This window comes from Poromitra crassiceps (genome assembly GCF_964638095.1).
Source record: "Poromitra crassiceps genome assembly, chromosome: 10".
Classification (NCBI taxonomy): Eukaryota; Metazoa; Chordata; class Actinopteri; order Beryciformes; family Melamphaidae; genus Poromitra; species Poromitra crassiceps.
The window spans coordinates 458,239-475,823 of record NC_139631.1 but is presented as its reverse complement, the minus strand read 5'-3'; the positions used below and the strand labels follow the sequence as shown (position 1 = coordinate 475,823).

At 43.7% G+C, this 17,585-nt stretch overlaps 1 pseudogene across 1 annotated transcript; it reads right to left on the bottom strand.

The window, feature by feature from the left end:
* Positions 1 to 12,198: 12,198 nt before the first annotated feature.
* Positions 12,199 to 12,888, bottom strand: LOC310783963 (synaptosomal-associated protein 23 pseudogene; annotated as a pseudogene). The gene has a single exon. The product of its transcript is annotated as a synaptosomal-associated protein 23 pseudogene (transcript).
* Between the last annotated feature and the right edge of the window lie 4,697 nt (positions 12,889 to 17,585).

Genomic DNA, 17,585 nt, shown 5'->3' with positions numbered 1-17,585 from the left:
TATTGATCCACAGCGCAAAACGGCTCGAAAATTGTTGAATGTGAACATCGCGTTTTGCTTCAATCCACCGCTGCTTCCTGGTTATAACGCCTGGCTCCCGCGACTCGCTACCGGGCCGAATGCGCAGGAGGCGTGGCCGGGTAGCGGCTCGACCCAGCGGTTAAGTTGAGGCAACTAACACAATTTAGGCAACTAAAACAACTTGGTTAATGTTAGGCAACTAGAACAACTTTGTGGGTTACAGTTAAAAATGGGACATGTTGGGGAAAAACAGGACAAAAACACAGGATACGGTGGGACTCGAAATGGCTCTCTCACGCCGAAAACATTGCAAGGCAAGGAGCTACAAATACTTCAGATTGTCGGTATGCTAAACCAGCCATTCCCAACCTGTGGGCCGTGAAGGTATTGCAAGTGCGCCACCAAATCATTTGCAAAATATTACGGCCTTCGTGATTTTTTTTAATGATTATTATTATGTATGAGAAGAATGCATTTCTCTGAATTATACAAAAAAAATTGCAATCAGTTATTCGTTAGACAGCCCATCAATTTTAGTTTCTGATTTCTGTGTGGTGTTGTTAGACAGTTCCCTTTACTGTTAAAATAATAAAAAGTGCTCTGAGAATGCATTATTTGGCCTCGCGCCGCAATCTGGGCCTCACTAGTTCCTGAACCCTATACAGCCTTGGTCAGAAAAGATTTGGAACCGCTGCGCTAAAGGACCGCGGGAGGTTGACCTCTAGCGGTCGCCAAACGTTACCTTCTTACAATTTTAAAGCCGTTTTTGTGAAACCACGTCTTTTGGACTGTGGAGGAACGTTACTATGTCACACATTTTTGTGAGACTGGGTTGCCCTCTTCTCCCAAGTCATGCACTTGTTTTCTTAGTCCCTCACTCTTTATCCCAACACCTTGTATATCTTGTCTTTCTCACATTCACACACATACACACACATAGGCTACATACAGATAGACACACACACACATCTCACTGTGTATGGCCCACTTCTTTGTTGACCACTTAATTTAAAGAACACTTTCCAAATTTGGGATAGAAACTTAGACCCTGGCCCACACAAAAAATTAAAACAAACACACAACTGGCAGCTACATTCCTTTTTGAGTTTTAGGATTGTTCTTGGTTCTTTTTTTCATGTCAAGTATGCAGTATGTAAAAAAGTGTTTTTGTTCAGTCTCTCTCTTTGTAGCTGTATGGTGTATTATGTGAATACATAGTGTATGTGGTAAAAACCCACAATATTGTTTTATGTTGCGCGATAATGAATAAAAACATGGAGTGAACTTGGCTTGGTGTATTTGTTAGTTTTTATTTTATTTCAATTCCTGATTTTCTTCCCTTGTAATTGAACAGAAAGGAGTTGCACACCACATAGAACAGTAGATGTGACAATGTTTTATACCATGGTCCGGGTGGGTGAATACTCTTTTCTGATTGGCCAGCAGGTGTGCACAGTAGTTTAATTTAAAATGAAATATTCCTCTAAATCTGGCTTCTAACCCCCCCAAAAGATTCCTCTAAATTCGGCCCCTCAGATTGTTGGCTTGCATGACGCCCCTGAACACAGGTTATCAGAAAGGATCAATATAACCCATGCAGCAATGGCTTGGATTTTGCTATAAGCGCGAGAATATTTGGGAAATGTAATGAATGTTTGATAAAGGCTTTTTATCTTAGAACAACATAAGAGCTTATTTTTATTTGGATCCCTCGGCTCCCACCCCACCCGTTTGCGATATTTTCTTTCGGATGATGGTGAAGGCTGGACTGGAGGCACCCTCTCTGATTGGCCTAGCGCCAAACGTTCATCCAATCTAATTCACTTGGCTATCCTGCCCTACAGTCTGTGGTCAGACAGACAGCAGTTTCGCTTGCTAGCATGCATGAAAGACGCCACTGTGTGTTTATGTTTTTGAAATAGTCTTGTCTCTGGTTATTAATGCTGCCGCTACTCTTGGCAGTGCACGTATGTAGCCTACAGACAAATAAAAAATAAAAGATAAAAGATTAATGAGAATTGATCAAGGGTTATATAAAAACAGTGTCAATGCCCACAAGAGTGACATGTATTTGAATTGAAATATGTATCAGTATGTGGTGTTTGCCCAGCCCTTCATTGGGAAATGCAGCTTTATGGAGTGGGATCACGTGGAGATGGTCTTCAGAAACTTTGATGAGATTGACACTGACAGTAAGTAAACATTGTTTCAGATACATGGTGTAGTTGTGGAAAAGTGTGAGTTTGGAAGAGGAGTGCACCACTAGGTGGAGACATAGCAGTGTTGAAAACTAGACTAGTTAGGGAGGGGCGAATTGGGAAGAAATCTAATCAGAAGAGAAGAAGAAGTTAAACATCTGTGTCTGTGTTGCACATTCAAACCTTAAAACAATTCCAGAATAACAGATTAATATATCTTTACAATAAGTTTGGAAATTCTAATGAATAGTTATGGTTTTGTTTGACTAAGATGGGGATGAAAATACTTAGACACTTAGTTGATGAAAACTTGACTAAATAAAATCAGGATGAGGTTGACTAAATATGATAAGAGCTTAAGAGAAAGTGGATTATAGCTCACTCAGATAAACATGTCAATGTTGTGTGATATGCAAAGGTTGTTGGTTCAATCCCAGCCTCAGGCAATTTTGAGGATCCAGGGGGCGTCCATCTTGAAAATTGAAATTTCAAGTGGCTGAAAGTGTTCTCTTGTCAAGCAACCCTTAGAGACTGCTCATACCAATTTGCATGCTTGTGTCACTAACTAAACAATCATATTGCTTAACTGCTCCATTTAGATGGTGGCAATCTTGAAAAATGGCCGCCATCTTGAAATTTCAAGTGGCTGTGGGTGGCTTCTTGTCAAGTGACCCACAGAGACTACTCATGCCAATTTTCATGCTTCTACCACCAAATAAACCATTATATCACTTAACTGCTCCACTAAGGTGTCGGCCATCTTGAAAAATGCCCGCCATCTTGAAATTTCAATTGGCTCGGGCAATTTTCTTGTCAAGTGACCCATGGAGACTGCTCATGCCAATTTTCACGCTTGTATCACAAATTGAAAGATTATAGCACTTAGCCGCTCCACTATATAGGCTATAGCTGTTTTCAGGGGAGCTGTGTGGACAAAGGGATATTCTGCCCGTTTTCTGGAAAACGACCAGAAATGATGAAGATACCCAATTACCCCTGTTCGTGAGACAGGGGGAATATTGTGACCACGGACGGAATGGCAACTCTTGCTTGGCCAAAAATAATATGACACAGTTAATGAGACTTCTAAATGTCCCTATTTTTCCTCACCTTCTCAACTCCAACTGCAGCTTTATCCTGGTACTCCCAAATGTTTTAAGGCGAATGGTAGCTTTCAGATGACTTGACGCGTTTTCATGACGATGGGCCCAAGTCACAAAAGCCAAGAGCCGCTCTCCGCGCCGAAAAGAAGACAGTCCCAGCAGAAAGCTTCTGTTTTTCGCTTGTGTGGGCCTTCCCTTCCCAACCAACTCAAACTTTTCATTAAATGTTAATTTGGCATGTCCTCCTCTCCTCTGCCTCGCTTGCGGTGACGCTGACCCGAAAACAAAACAGACTGCGCAGCACGTGCCTAGGTGAATTCTATTCTGCCCCCAGGCCCGGGAGTGTCTTGACTTGTCGCAAGTCACATGACATGGGCTCGCTTGACCACCAGAGGGCCGAATCTGTCAGTCAACGCTGAGCATGCCAATCCATCTAGGGATGATATGATTGGTCAGCTGCTATTCTTTCTTCCCCAACAACACAATGATCACCCGCCACATCGACATCAAAGGTGCACCTGTATAAACAAAATGGCAGGTTCCCAGGCCACACACACACACACACACACACACACACACACACACACACACACACACACACACACACACACACACACACACACACACACATGAACACCATTTTAGCTGAAATTATTTATTGCATTGGGCTGTAGTGGCCCATAATGCAGCAGAAACAGAAACCAGCAAAATTGCTTGCAATAGATGCATGCCAATGCCATACATGAGAAAATGTTGCAATCTGCTGAAAAATATTAAAAACCATAATTTTGAAGCCTTATGTCCAAAATATCTGGAGGAAGTCATACAAAAATGCTTTTTTGTAAAAAAGTGTCTTAGAGCTCAAAAATAGCACTTTTTTGCAGTTTATAATGGTTTTCAATGGGTAATTGATTTTGTCATTTCTGGATATAACATTAATGTAGTGCACATTTTTGATTCCCGGGGCCAAAAATAAGCTGAGGTACTGAAGTGTGCAAATCCTTGATATAAGCCCCAATCCCCCCCATGTCAAAATTCATGGTATTTATGACCATTTATAACACATTTATCACAATGCGAACACAGAAAATTACCTAGAATTAGTCCAAACTGTACCAATCCTATATGAGGGTTAAGAGCCTGAAAATCTTCTGTAAATATCCTGCAGTCTTTTTTTTAGGATGACTTTTTGGGGGGCATTTCTGCCTTTATTTAGATAGGACACGACAGGCAGACAGGAAAGGTGAGGATAGAGAGAGGGGAGGACATGTGGCAAATGAACTCGGGTCAGATTCGGACCCGCCTCCGTCGTATGTGCTACCAGGTGAACAAACATTCATGATTCATCCAGAGTGAAATCCATCATACAACAACTAGAGATGCCAATTTATCTACAAACAGCTGTAGTCTAAATACATCAGAATGCAATGTAGAAGAAAAAAAAATACAGTACGCTCCTCAGTGCAAGAACATCTGCCTTTTCCTTTTATTTTTTTAATTCAAGTCATATCGTCTTTACAGTCAGGAATTTCATTGAGGGAATTATGACAAGTGTGCAGCTGATGTGTATTCCTTTTTTTTGAACCACTGCACAGGAGATAGCTCATCACACACACACACACACACACACACACACACACACACACACACACAATGAGGAAAGCGAGCCAGCAGCATGAAAGTACTTATTGAAGGTGATGAGGAGGGAATAACAGACAACATTTTCTAGGAGCTGCTGTAATCCTGTACTCATACTCATACTATTAGGCGTGGGTTTTTGGACTCTAGGGCAGAGACAGACAGAGGCCAGATGTAAAGTTAACAATTTATTGAATGGAGTTTGGTCCAGCAGGCCGAATGAAAGCTGAGGGCTGACAGGTGGAGGTCCAGGCAGGTATAGGCGGGGAACAGACAGGCGGAGGTCCAGGCAGGCACAGACAGGGACAGACAGGCAGCAGGTGCAAATTGGAGCAGGCGGCAGGAATCCGGGTAGGAGAAACCTGAACAGGAGACAGAGGTTAGGGTTTGTCTTCCACAAGGAAAAGGTTTAGGCTAGGCTGGAGATTTGAGCAGGACATAAACTAACATGCTGTGAGTTTACAATCTGGCGCTGTCTTGGAGTCTGGGCCGGGTACAAGAAGAGCAGATAATTGGTGATGTGATGAGTGGCAGCTGTGGTAGCTGGGGCCCAGCTCCCACACACCTGGCTCCAATCCTATAATCAAAAACACAAAGGGAGGGGGGAGAGACACTAGGAGGCAGAGGATGTTGAGGGCATGACACATACAAACTTTCCATAACTGTGCCCATGGCGCATCATCTCCAGTCTCCACCCTAGAAATCGAGCGTGCGCTATATATTTGGAAGGTCAGATAGAAAAGCACCAAAAAAGTGTAAGGAATGTTAGCTAAAAGAAATGTATGAAGAGAAGAGAATGCACAGAGGCAAAACATTACAAATCAGTAATCACTATCGTATTCGATTATTATGTTAATCAATGACATTACCCGCAAAGCCATATGGGCTGAGTAGTACATTCCCTCTTAAAAAACAATATGTATGTTCTGTATATAATCTGTTATTATAAGTTCATTATCAGCTGTTAGCGGGGTTGGAACAGCCAGGGCCTGGCAACCATATCAGGAGAGCGCATCTGGGTTGAACTGAAGAAGATGGTGGTTGGCAGCATGCATGTTCTCAAACTGCACCAATTTTAAAAACACAGGTCACCACCTGGTTGTTTCATTTTTGTAGCCTACAGTAATGTCAGTCCAGCCCATGCTGCCTGTCCCTGCTCCTCCTCAGGTTTGCCTCCAGATGGCGACATTGAGGCTATGAAGCGCGTGTGGCTCCACCCCACGGAGCTTGCTCGAGACCACTCTCCCAAGCCCATGACCATCCTGGCCTCTCTGCTCCGCTGCCCCAAGGAGGCGGAGAAGATGGACCTGCGGCTGAAGGTGTCCAAGGAGGATAAGACTCTGACTCTGACTGGCTCTGTTAGGTAGGCCTACTGGTCAAACACAGACACGAGCTCCGCAAGAGCTAGGAGGACCCAAACAGCCTCAAACCATTCACAGACTTTATCATAGATGTAAGTCTGAGCTTGTGTGTTTTACAAAAAAATGACAGAAGAGAAATAGTGGAATGCTGGCAGTTTCAACATTAAAAAAAATAGATTTAGGTGATGTAGGCTACGTTGCATTCCTGGGCCCATTATTGTTTGGTGGTGTGTTTTTCAGATGACATGTCATGACAAGATATTTCCAGCACAGCTGCAATGGAGTTTAACAGCAGAACGTTTTCAGCTATCTAAAACACCAACATGCATGATTCATCCAGAGTGAAATCCATCATACAACTAGAGATTTCTCTACCAACAGCTGTAGTCTAAATAGATCAGAATGCAATGTAGAAGAAAAAAAATACACTACTCTCCTCAGTGCAAGAACATCTGCCTTTTATTTTTTGGTAACGCTTTAGAATACAGCCCGCAAATAAGCATGTAGTTAACTACGGGGTACAAGGAGTGTAGTTATAGTATAACTACGGGGTACAAGGAGTGAATTTAGACTTTAACTAGAGGGTAACAAGATGGATCTGTAGTTATAGTAGGCTATAATTACGGGGTACCACTGTAGTTATAGTATAGGGTAGGAGTGAATTTAGACTTTAACTAGAGGGTAACAAGATCTGTGTCACGCGGCCCAAAATAGCCAATTTGGGCCGTGTTCTCAATCTTTTTAAAGTGTTGTCCGACAACGCCACCTAGGATATATGCCAAGAGCCTAGGACTCTATCAAAAGGCTACACAGGTTCGCACACCAGGGTTGAGCAGAATTGAAACACTAAAACCAAGGTAGAAAAAGTAACAATATTTATTAAAAATGTGCCCCAAACCCAGCCCAAAGTCCATCCACGTCCTTGCGTCCACCGTCCACATGGCCCCCTTCACACTCAGCAAACAGCTCTACTTGTGTGACGCAGCCGGTCTCAATTTCTCCAAACTGGGACTGCGCTGGCTGCATTCTACTGCATGTAGTACACTGACTGTCTGCAAGTACCTCATACAACCCCACATCAAACAAACTGAACTATCCCTTTAAAGTTTGTAATGTCCGAATTCAACTTTGAACTGTTGTACGTGTGGTTTCTTGGTAGGCTAGTCCACTTGCACTTATGTAGGCTATATAGTATTTCCCATATAAAATAAAAAGGTTCAAAATATATAATCTTTTACAATATCACTCTTTTCATTTTCTCAATTAATCAAGACACGCCACTTACGAAGCTGTTGACGTCATCAGTGGGCGACCCAAATATATTCCAATCGACGTCATCGAGTGCGTCCTGCGGCTGATCGTCCGAGGCTGCGCACCATCTGCGCATGCGCCTCAAAGATGTGCGTTCGCGTTGAATCAGTTGTTTACATCTTGGGAGCAATAATATCGTTGAATGATCACTTTTACCCTCTAGTTAAAGTCTAAATTCACTCCTTGTACCCCGTAGTTATACTATAACTACATGCTTATTTGCGGGCTGTATTCTAAAGCGTTAACGAAGAAGAAGCTCCTCTCTCTGTCTGAAGCTAACGTTACGTTAGCTGTGAAGCTATTGTTTGGAGCTTTGAAATGATAAAGTTCATGTCACAGTTACGTGCTGAACATTGACAGTCACTGTGTACATGTCTAAAGACTAAAGTCCACAAGCTGAGAGCGGTGGTGAAGCAACGGCTGTTGAAGAGATATTTGGGCTGTTTGAAAGAATGGTAGAGTACGAGGAGGAAGCTACTCGTTCAAAAGTGGAGATCGACGGACAAGGAAAACTGCTGGACACTGTGCGGTTACACAGAGAAGCCTTGCCTCCAGACCCCCAGCAGCTGTTGGTCATTAAAGAAGACGTTCCCGCTGAGCAGCAGGAGTGGAGCCCCAGTCTGGACCAGGAGGGCCCAGAGCCCCCACACATTAAAGAGGAACTCTGCACCAGTCAGGAGGGAAAGCAGCTTCAGGAGGACCCAAAGCTCCCACATGTTGAAGAAAAGAGGAACTTTGGATCAGTCAGGAGAGAGAGCAGCTTCAGGAGAACCCAGAGCTCCCGCACATTAAAGAGAAACAGGAGGAGCAACTCTGGATCAGTCAGGAGGCAGAGCAGCTTCAAGGGCTGGAGGAAGCTTATATCACCAAGTTCCCATTCGCTGCTCTTCCTGTGAAAAGTGATTATGATGAAGAGAAACCTCAGTCCTCACAGCTTCATCAAAGCCAAACTGAGGAGAACAGAGATGAGCCCCTAGTCAGCAGCTCGACTGAACAGATGAAGACAGAAGCTGATGGAGAGGAATGTGGACTATCAGCACCAGCCAGAAACTTAGATCCAGCTAATGATCTACAACCATCTAGTGATGGCAAAACTCCACACTCTTCTGAACCTGAGACTGAAGACAATGATGATGAATGGATGGAAACTAGTGAGCCTCAGTCAGGTTTAGACTCACAGAAAAAAAGAAACAGTAAAGTAAAAAGCATTGACATTTTTGGGAAGAAACACTTCTGTTGCTCAGTTTGTGGTAAAAGTGTTAGTCAAAAAGGAAACTTGAAGAGGCACATGAGAGTCCACACAGGTGAGAAACCATTTCTTTGCTCAGTCTGTGGTAAATGTTTTGCCTCAAAAGAGTATTTGAAGAACCACATGGTAGTTCACACAGGTGAGAAACCATTTAATTGCTCAGTCTGTGGTAAAGGTTTTGGTCGAAAAAGAGACTTGAAGACACACATGATAGTTCACACAGGTGAGAAACAATTTAATTGCTCAGTCTGTGGTAAATGTTTTCGTCGTATAGCCGCCTTGAAGGAACACATGATAATCCACACAGGAGAGAAAAAAATTATTTGCTCAGTCTGTGGTAAACGTTTTGGTCGAAAAGGAGACTTGAAGGGTCACATGATAATCCACACAGGAGAGACACAATTTACTTGCTCAGTCTGTGGTAAAGGTTTTGGCCGTGATGTAAACTTGAAGAGACACATGATAATTCACACAGGTGATAAACCATTTAATTGCTCAGTCTGTGGTACAAGATTTACTCAAAAAGGATACTTAAAAGAACACATGACAGTTCACACAGGAGATAAACCATTTATTTGCTCAGTCTGTGGTAAAGGTTTATTTAATGAAATAAGATTAAAAAGACATATGCTAGTCCACACAGGTGAGAAACCATTTCCTTGCTCAGTCTGTGGTAAAAGTTATAGTCAAAAAGGAAACTTGAATGTGCATATGAGAGTCCACAGATGACTAGAGTAACCGAGGGTAGGGATTTAGTCAGGGGCAAGGGCAAAAGAATAACTGAATTGAATGAAAATAAAATGATCTGAATCTTGGGTAAATTTTTGGCCCCCGGATCATGGTTTTTAGTAGCCCCAACGTGACCCTACTACTGTACTTTGTCAGTGTATATACTGTATAATATATACACTCGTGCAGTATTAGGGTCACATAGCGTTCCAATAGGCAACAGGTGGGAACGGCTGTTCAAAACGCTCTCCTACCCGTCTCCGACGTCCGATTGCAGATCCAAAGATATGATAGTCCTCCTATGGGAGCCAGTAATTTAGCCGGGGCGGTTAAAATGATACTGCTGCGTGAAACAACCGTTTAAAAGCAGTCTTTCCACAGCCTGTGCCGTATTTAGGAGAGGAGAAGCTACCTAGTGCCCACAGGAACCTTGGGAGTTTGAGTATTTCATGACATGTTTTGCTTCCCAGGTGCGCTGGATTTTGTATATTTTTTATTCCTCTTGATGTGTTGTCATCCCCCCGCGTGGTATCAGAAATGGTATCGAGTATCGATATTTTTCTGGTTATCGGTATCGAAGTTGAAATTCTAGTATCGTGACATCCCTACCCTGCTGTAAATTCAGCACAGGAAAGACTGCTTTTAAACGGTTGTTTCACACAGCAGTATCATTTTAACCGCCCCGGCTAAATTACTGGCTTCCGTAGGAGGACTATCATATCTTCGGATCTGCAATCAGACGTCGGAGACGGGTAGGAGAGCGTTTTGAACAGCCGTTCCCCCCTATTGCCTATTGGAACGCTATGTGACCTTAATACTGCACGAGTATATATATTATATATACACAAAGTACAGTAGTAGGGTCACGTTGGGGCTAGGTTTTTAGGTGCATTCAGAGATTTCTTCGGGCATTAAAATAAAAAAGCATTCATTCATTCAATTCAGTTAATTTACTTTCCATTTCCATCTCTATCACACACTCTGCACTTGCAAACTGGTTGCCAGAAGAAGACTAAGAAGAACACACTCACACAAACAGAGCTGTTGTTCACAATAGGCTTTAGCAAATTATGCACTAAATTACTTTTTTAAGTGCCCCAATTTTTTTGTAAATGTCTTCAGTTTTCTAGACAGTGGGGTCAGAAGTTGTCCCAAAAATATTTTCCAAGATTTCCTATAGACTGGAGTAACCATTTACAATTGTTCTTGTTTGACAGATCATCACAGTCCAGGCATAAATTGTGCTGACCAGAGTATGTTTAGATTTTGACAGGCTGAAGAAAAGCATCACTGATATTTGCCCATTTAATGTATGGTTGGTATCTGCATTTAAGTAAATGCTCAGTATGCTAGTAGGACAGTAGTACAGTAGGCTATTCAGCATTGTTATTTAATTATACATTGTGGTATTCTACTCCTGCACCCTAAAATTACAAGGGAGAAGTGAAAGAAACAGCTGTTACATTAGCAAAAAAAAAATAGAAAATTCTAGAAATCTGTCCATATAATAGTGGGGGTAAAGTTATTCATCAACACAAAATGTGTGCCCTGTCTTTCTAGCTTTGACTGTCCATTGCATGTAAACCTGTACTGTATATCCATCCATGAATATGCAAGAGTGCATCTCTTGGCCAAGATATATGTAAATACATGAATTTAAGACGACTTCGAACGACTCCTGGCTGCAGTTTTTGATCTCAAGTGGTTTTCCTCAAGTGGCTGATAATTTACCTTTTTGGCTGTTATTAAATTCCATTCTGCATCAGTGGCCGCCGTACTACTTGACATGTTGCTTGAGTAGATAAGAAATTCTCCTCTCTCTCTGTCAGCCAGCCTTTTCCCGTGTGTGTGGTCCCAGTCCCAACAAACATAATACACAAGTGATAAGCTATATGACTGATGTCATATCATCTTGCTCGAGTGGCCAGTGGTGACTGATAATATACCCACTGATGATGTAATAGACATTGTGACATCATCAGTGATGTCATAGATTGATGACATCACAATAGAGTACCGCAGGGATTACGTATTTTTGTAGGCTTAACCAGAAATTGAGCGAAACAATCGATGGATGGATCCAGAAGAGGGTGGTGATGCAACATTGAGGATGCCAACTGCCATAAAACACCAAAAAGAAGAAGAACCGGAAATTGCTGCCATGTTGGATAAACAGGGGAAAGAGGGCTTGCTTAAATGCATGAAATAAGGTCTGTGAAATGCGCCCATGGGGGGTGCTACAGTGATATTTTACGTGTTTCACACATACTCACAGACAGAGTGACATCACTAATGCCAGAGAATCTCCAGTTGAGTGTGCAAAGCTAAATAATGAGTTTGTTCAGCGCCCAGAGCGTACCTTCTCCAGACTCTACCCGAGAATGAGTGTGCAAAGTTTCTAAAAAGGCATATTAGGTGTGTGGGTAATATGCAGAAAAGGCTAGCGCAGGCAGCACTGGTGAAAAACATTCTCCTGAATACATTTCTTTATGGTGAAAAGTGTGTTCATGTGTGCAAGTATGCATGCCATGGGTGTGTGTTGCGGCAGAGGCTCAAGGCTGATGGATCAAACTGGCAGGTTTCCTTGTCTACTGCATCAGCTTGTTTGCTCTCTGTTTCGCCTCATCAATGCAAACTTTGTTCATGTCCGCCTTGTCCGTGATGTGGCCAATCTGTTTGTTCTGCTTGTCTATCTCTGTGCCCATGTCCATAGCCATGGTTTTCAAGTTGCCAATGATGTCTCCCACTGCCTCCAGGTTTTCCTCCATCTCATCCTCACGCGCATCATTGGTTATCCTCTTGACGTAGGGTCCCGAAACATTCCTCCGGGCGGGTTGGCCGTTGTGGACACCCGAGGGCTGCCTGGAGATCACAGCATCACCGCCACCCCCGTTGCTGCCGGCATCACATCCTCCTCTCATCCCCCAGGCACGCTTGTTTTTCGAGTCGTGCTTTATGGACTTCACCCTGTCACAGGGGCAGACGCAGAGGCCACAGCACTTGGCGAGCTCGATCAGGTTTTTCTCAGCCTGTCTCATGTCCTGGTTGATCTGGTCCATGCCATCCTCCGCATGCCTCAGTTGCTCTCCTTGCTGGTCCAACATCACCATGGTATTGACGCCAGTCCGTTTGCTCTCCTCTGCCATCTGCAGCATCCTCCGTGTGCTTTCCAGGGACTCATCGGTCACTTGGTTGGCCCTGATGGTGATCTGTTCTGGGTCATCCATGTTGCTGCTGTCCCGTTTGGAGGCTCCTCCGGTAGCACCAAGCTCGATATTCTGAGGCAGTTAACCTTCCTTGTGTGTTAAGAATTCCCTCAGAGGTCCTCCTTCCTTACTCACGGTATGTAAACTTCACGTATAGATTGGTCATTTCACCAGTGATGTCACTCGGGCAATCATAGACTATCTCATCAGTGATGTCACTCGAGCAATTGTGATTAGTCATCAGATCAGAGAAGAATGCCATAAAACATCACAGAAGAAGAGTAGTCATGTCATCAGTGATTATTATGACAGACACTGATGATGTCATCAACATTGTGACATCATCAGGTATGTCATAGACTGAATTGTGATGCCATCAGTGATGTCATAAATCCTTCCCTGTTGAGGTTATAAATTGGATGACTCTTGCTCACAGCCCAATCAATCAAGCCTGAACATGCGACGACAACATGGACCAGCTTGAGCCACTTCCAGACCACAAGAGGGTGGAAGACCTTGACCAGGTCACCTTTTGTTCCTCTGTATTGCCTGATGAACCAGGTCACCTTTTGTTCCTCTGTATTGCCTGATGAAGACCCGTGAGGGTCGAAACGTTGCTTTTTTGTAATTAAAAAACTCACCGTGGGAGCTGAAAAAACAGTGTGCAGATTTCCTTTTCTTTTTCACCTTTTGTTCCTGCCACACATGCGGAAGACCGCAGAGGGGGCACAGGCGCTTCACACTCTGTTCCTTTCTTCACACCAGGAGCTTAACATAAGCAGAGCTGAAGCTTGAGGCACGTTGAACCTGAGCTCAAGCACTCTCTTTTCCTCAGTGCCTCACTCGGAGCTGCTCCACTGGCCCCTTCCGCCTTCACAACATCCATAATTGCGTTGTACAGACTCCTCAGCCCAAAGTGAAATCAGACGTGTCTTCTGGGTGCTCCATCCATCCATGTGCATCCATTTGCGTAATGCGTTGGTTGTAGGTTGTAGCTAGGTAGGTTAGGTTGTAGGTTTGTTGATTGCTTGTTTGCTGTTCTGCTTCTTCCGTTTTTCATCGCGGGGCCCGGCCTCGTTTTATGACGCAATTTCGCACGCAATTACGTATTTCCACATGCATCACGAGGGCATCACTAGAGAAGGTGGGTCTTATTGCTTCTCAGATCGCATGGCTGTTCAGACACACAAATGAATCGGAGCTCATGCGAGCCAGACCACCTCCGAAAGTGGCCTGGCTCGGTCGGATTTCAATGCGCATTGAGTGCGTTCAGACCTGTCCTTTACTGAGATCGGAGCGTCAAAGATCGGAGCTGGGCCGAGTTAGTGCAAGGTCTGAACGGGCTCATTGAATTCATGCCTTGCAGCTTCACTCATCACGCTTGGAAAATAGGACTGAACCTGAACGATCGCTTGAGCACGCCTTGAGCATGATATGCGCGTGACTGGTGTGAACGGCCTCGCCTGTTAACAAGGACGCCTAAATGAAACTTGTGGGTTCAGCATAGGTTGATCTTAGGTTGAGCATTGCTTCGGCATATGGTGTGGCATGGTTTGGCACGAGTTTGGTCTCACCCCAAAAAAAGTGTGCCCATGGAGCATCATCTCCAGAGTCTCCAGACCTTAAAAATGAGCACGCGAAGCATTCAAAATGTCTAGCCTAGTAATAAATAATTATTATAGAGTTATAATTATATAATAAAACAACCATAATAATGATAATGCTAATAATAATAATAATAATAAGGTCAAGTGTTTTGAAACTACACACTTACTATTATGTTTTGACTTTTTTTAGGATGTAGTTGAGGGTAAACACAATTTACACATTTTATGTACAAAACAGTTTACCCATCATAGCATGTGGTATCAAAGTGATGCAAGATATTATTAGGGTCTTTTGAGTAAATATGCTTCTTCTAATATTAGTTCAAAGGCAATCAGGCTAAAAAGAAAAAAAATTATACATGAAAATAAATGGATCACTGAGGTCTCCAGGCGGACAGCATCGGTACAGCACCAATCCCACTTTAGTTTCGGTTTCCAATCACCAGGAAATGAGACTGAAATAGCAGCGTGAAGTGAGCAGGAATTTTCTCCGGTCCAGCAGGAATTCCACTTCCGGTTTAGTGATTTTGCCTTCAAAATAAAAGCAAGGAAAGTTCGGTTTTTACGTTTGTTTTTACAATAAAAATATACATTTCTGAATACATTTCTTTATGGTGAAAAGTGTGTTCATGTGTGCAGGTATGCATGCCAAGGGTGTGTGTTGCGGCAGAGGCTCAAGGCTGATGGATCAAACTGGCAGGTTTCCTTGTCTACTGTTTCGCCTCATCAATGCAAACTTTGATTGTTTTTACAATAAAAATTAAAGTAGAAATGTACCTATGACACCCAACATAATGAACATAAGAACACTAAGATGAACCTCTAGTTTAATGTTTGAATGAAAATAGACCAGCAGAACAAATACAAAGGAGACTGTGTACAGAAAACTCCTGCTGACCACTTCACGCTGGTCAATAGGTGCCTCTCACCTGATTTGCCTCTTGGAAGACAGCAATATGTACTTCTGTACATTATGGGCTTGTGAAATATATGCCCATACCAATGAGGCAGACACACACACATTACAACAGAACAGTAAAACGAGCCCATTTCAAAATATAGTTAAGAATTAAAAATGTAATGCGTTCAGTGCAGTCATGTAGGCTACATCAATAGTCCCTGATCATGCCTGACTACTGGCTAACCAAAATATATGTAAAATTCACTCTAGCTGACATTCATTTCCAGGCCTCCGGGCACACAGAGTCAGAACAGACAAAAGAGCCCATTTCAAAATATCGTATTTTTATGCCTCCGCCGGCGATAGCCAGGCCGGAGGCATTATGGATCCGGGTTGTCCGTCCGTACGTACGTCCGTCCGTACGTCCGTCCGTACGTCCGTCCGTACGGCTGTCCGTCCGTCCGTACGATGTTTGTTAACGCGATATCTGAGGAACGCCTGGACGGAATTTCATCAGATTCGCCTTAAACATTCACTTAGGCTCAAGGATGATCTGATTAGATTTTGGTGGTCAAAGGTCAAAGGTCAAGGTCACTGTGACCTCTCGAACGCCATTTTCAAGCTTGTTAACGCGATATCTGAGGAACGCTTGTACGGAATTTCATCAGATTCGCCTTAAACATTCACTTAGGCTCAAGGATGATCTGATTAGATTTTGGTGGTCAAAGGTCAAAGGTCAAGGTCACTGTGACCTCTCGAACGCCATTTTCAAGCTTGTTAACGCGATATCTCAGGAATGCCTTGACGGAATTTAATCAAACTTGTCTCAAACATCGACTTGGACTCAAGGATGAACTGATTAGATTTTGGTGGTCAAAGGTCAAAGGTCAAGGTCACTGTGACCTCTCGAACGCCATTTTCAAGCTTGTTAACGCGATATCTCAGGAATGCCTTGACGGAATTTAATCAAACTTGTCTCAAACATCGACTTGGACTCAAGGATGAACTGATTACATTTTGGTGGTCAAAGGTCAAGGTCACTGTGACCTCTCAAACGCCATTTTCCAGCTTGTTAACGCGATATCTCATGAATACCTTGACGGAATTTCATCAAATTTGCCTCAAACATCTACTTAGACTCAAGGATGAACTGATTCGATTTTGGTGGTCAAAAGTCAAAGGTCAAGGTCACTGTGACCTCTCAAACGCTATTTTCAAGCTTGTTAACGTGATATCTCAGGAATGCCTTGACGGAATTTCAAACTTGTCTCAAACATCGACTTGGACTCAAGGATGATCTGATTAGATTTTGGTGGTCAAAGGTCAAAGGTCAAGGTGAGCTCTCGAACGCCATTTTCAAGCTTGTTAACGCGATATCTCAGGAATGCCTTGACGGAATTTAATCAAACTTTTCTCAAATATCGACTTGGACTCAAGGATGAACTGATTACATTTTGGTGGTCAAAGTTCAAGGTCACTGTGACCTCTCACACACCCAATTTCCAAGCTCTGTAACGCAACATCACAGGAGCGCCTTGACGGAATCTCTTCCAATTTGCCTCAAATGGCGATTTGGACTCCAGAATCAACTAATGGCGGAGGCATAAGTCCGCGTTGCGGTCGTTCTAGTTTTTTTAAATAATAATGCATTGGGGCAAACTATGTAGGTTCAAATATACATACTACTGCATGCGCTGGGACGCGTCATCAGTGATGTTAACTGGGGTCGTGGGGTGTTTCGGGTCTGTCAACATCATACACCCTCGCCCAGTAGACCCAGCCGAGGCAGATTACGACCCCGACCCACGTCCCACAAGCAGCCGCTCACGGATCAGCCTTCCTACTCTGTCTGCAACGTTGCCCGCGGAAGGGTTGATCATGCCCAATCCGCTGCAATAGAGTTTAGTGCTACACCGCAGTATTGAGAGAGCTTCGGTGCCTGGAGGTCTAAGGCCCTGTGGGGTGATTCCAGGCTGGGCACCTCCTTCGTCTCACCAGAACCTCCCGCGGAAAAAGGCAATCCTACCATGCCGTACCATGGGCAGGGAGAATGCCTCAAGGAGGCCTGTGCGCTGCACGTCATTCACCTGCGCCGAGCACCTCGCTCTAGCCTGAAGGACCACAGGCCGCGCCGATGTTTACGCAGATTTTCAGGAGGCTGATCCGTAGCGTTTGTGGATTTCTCCCTCACGAGAGAGCCAGGCTGGGGTGCTAAAACCCATCCCGTACCGGATGCCGTCTCTCCAACCGTCAACTGTCTC